At 52.7% G+C, this 2,881-nt stretch overlaps 1 protein-coding gene across 4 annotated transcripts in view; it reads left to right on the top strand.

Annotated features, from left to right (window-relative positions):
- Positions 1–381: 381 nt before the first annotated feature.
- LOC143143221 (TWiK family of potassium channels protein 18) overlaps positions 382–2,881 on the top strand; it is a 35,578-nt gene continuing 33,078 nt past the window's right edge. For all 4 annotated transcript variants that reach the window (XR_012991067.1, XR_012991066.1, XM_076304274.1 and 1 more), the window contains exon 1: positions 382–1,263. The gene's annotated coding sequence lies outside the window, so the exon portion shown is untranslated. The remainder of the gene's footprint in view (positions 1,264–2,881) is intronic.

Below are 2,881 nucleotides of genomic sequence, written 5' to 3'. Positions count from 1 at the left end.
CGGGAAAGATCGCGGAGAGGTCCGTTGGGTCGCGTGGCCTCGGCCTTCGGTATCTCGCGCACCGTTCGAGGAAGACGAAGGAGACGGAAGAGCCGAGAAGTAGCGTCGGTGGGGGATCGGTACGAGAGAGCGCGTGGGTGGTGTGGTGGGGGTAGGAGGACTGGAAATAGCAGAAGAGATTGTCGGAACGGGGCTGCGGCGTTCCTTCATGCGGCGATCGGACCGCACGAGGCTGCGCATGCGCGGCGTGTCCGGCGACGTCTGATCTTGCGCCCTGCGTACCCCTACGGGGTGCGTCCGTGCCGGCGACGCTCTTCATGGACGGTAGACAGTTCCCACGGCACTCGACAGACGCCGTTTCTCGTCCAACCTCGCCTCGTCCCGACTCGCGGAATCGCGTCGATACCACCGCGACCTAACCCTGACCGAGCTGGATGTCCCGATCGGTCCGCGCCATCTGAACTGCCGCGTCCACGTTCGTCGTCGGAAGCTTCGTCGCGGGGAGCTTCGTCGCGGGGAGCTACGTTCGCGAGGATCTTCGTCGCGAGCACGCGACAGAGTCTCGAGGATGCTGCGTCTCGACGCGCCGCTAGCAAACGTGACGAGTCGTTGAAGATACCTCACACCTGGACCGAGCCGTCTGTCTACCCAATGGCTCTGACGGAGTACACCGAACCGTCTGATCTAACCAGCGAGCGCACGTCGAGACCGAAAACACCTGCTTCGACTGCGCCAGACCTCCGAACGACCATCTCGTCACCGGGAGAGCCGTTCTGTGTATTGCCTGGTCGTGGAGATCGCGTCGGCAACAATAAGTAGCGAACGACACGGTCGCGCTCGTGGACGCGGATCAATGTAAACGACCGAGTGGCTGACGGAGGGTGAAATTCGAGGAACAAGGGAACCGTTCACCGTTGTCGTTCGAGTGTACAGGTTGTCACGAACCGTACACCATAGACTGCGTGGTGCCGAAGCGAGCGATTATTCAAGACGTCGTCCAGGTATTTCGTTAGATCGCGAAGTGTTCAACCGTGTGCGACGTCCTCTCACGCAGTTGGATCGGATCGAAGCCGTTCTTTCCTCCGGGTGATTACCTTGGCTCGCAAGATTCGTCGGCTGTCAAAAGCGGACGAGATCCGTGCGGTTCGTACTCGATCGGGGAAAGTTTGCCTACGGACTGTCGACGGACTGACATGCCTCGCGAAACGACTGTGGGAAGTTGAAGGCTGCTACGATACGGACGGGAGAGCGATCGCTGCTAAGGTAAGTGGCAAGTTACCCGCGGAGGGGATCGGGCAGGGGGAGAGTTTCAAAAGAAAGTTTTTCGAACGTTTCCGAATCGATGCATCACCATCACCGCGGGACACTTCGCGATCCGAGACGTGCACGCGATTTTTATTCGCGTTGCCGCAGTTCCGGACTGCTTCGCCTCTCGTTCCGGATCTCCGAACCTTGTGACGAGGAAAACGAACGAAAAGAACAAAAAAAAAACAAATTAAAAAATACCAACGCGACTGTACTCGTAGAATTCAACGAATCCAAAAGACATCGTTGTTGGAAAGATAACGCAGTCCGGAGTTCCAGCTCGAGGACTGCGCGAAACTTGTGCGGTTCTTGAGTCCAGCTCCTCCGGTGTGTCTGATTCGTTAGACGGTCGTCTGGGTGGCAAGGGTAGCAAATATTCGTCGAAAGCGAATTGTCACGGCTGGTACAACTTGTTCTGCGGTAATACGGGGTCGAAATATCCCCTATCGAGAGCAGTTTCGTTGGACAAAGGTTGATTTCGCTGACAAATCGGCCGGTATAAAGCAAGCCGGAAAATGCCAACAAAGCTGGGACATTTATCGGAAGCTGTTAACACGGCTAGCCGGGGACAACGGTGAAATTACTTTACCCGAGGAAGCTGAAAACGTTGAACATCGGTCGAATCGAATTCCCGTGAAGCGATCGAGTTTGATCCGGGAACTATAGAACGTGGATACATTGGATAATATACTTTTGGGATTGAGAATGGATCGGTGAAATTACTTTGAAAGAAGAGCACGAGTTGAACGATACACTTTACGGGACGAGAGGGTAGCGCGAGTCGCATTTAAGTTACACTGGGAACAGTGGTCGGCGAGGGTAGCCTAATTCTCGGAAAGAAGAGGGTAAACCGAAAATAAACTGCTCGTTCACGCGAGCAATGCTCCTGTCGGTCGTTGTTCGATCCGCAACAGTGGGTCGCGTCTGTCGATTCGTCAGTGAAATTCGCTTTTACTCGGTGTAAAAGCGCAGGCGTCGCTCCCACATAGATAATTCATAATGACGAGGCAGGCTATAGTTGTCGTTCCTGCACACGGAACGATGCTCCACGGTTTTTCTTCCATCGACCCTTTCCTTTTCCTTTTCGTATTTTATTTTTCTTTTTCCTCCCTTTAGTCCGTCTACCTCGCCAATGCTCCTTGTCCCAACCACTCCTTCCGTTCGTCTTTTTCTACCACCCCAAGGAACTTGTAGCTCCACAAGCACCCTGTCGGACATTTTTTAACTTATCGGTTACGTTTCCGCGTGCGTGATACCTAAGCAGTTACCTAGATTTCAGATACCCTCTTGGACTATCGTTTCATTGGCATTAGACCCGGCAAAGACTCCTTATTCGAAAATAAGTTACAAGTGTTCACAGTGAGGCGAGTACGGTAGCTTTCGTGCTAGGCAATTTTGAATTTCGCGCCGAATAGATTCGTATCGTGCGAACTGAATATCGTTTATCCGTTCTCATTTTTCGCACTGTTATGTTTTGTAGCCTTTCGTCGTACACTGCGTTCAATTTTCTACCTGGTTGTATTCGTTTCTTTAGTATTCTTTCTTCGTTTAAACAAATGAACATAACCTTTATATC

The sequence above is a fragment of the Ptiloglossa arizonensis genome, chromosome 1 (assembly GCF_051014685.1).
Source record: "Ptiloglossa arizonensis isolate GNS036 chromosome 1, iyPtiAriz1_principal, whole genome shotgun sequence".
NCBI classification, from domain to species: Eukaryota; Metazoa; Arthropoda; class Insecta; order Hymenoptera; family Colletidae; genus Ptiloglossa; species Ptiloglossa arizonensis.
Note: the sequence above shows the minus strand (reverse complement) of the source record. Positions and strands in the feature narration are given on the sequence as shown.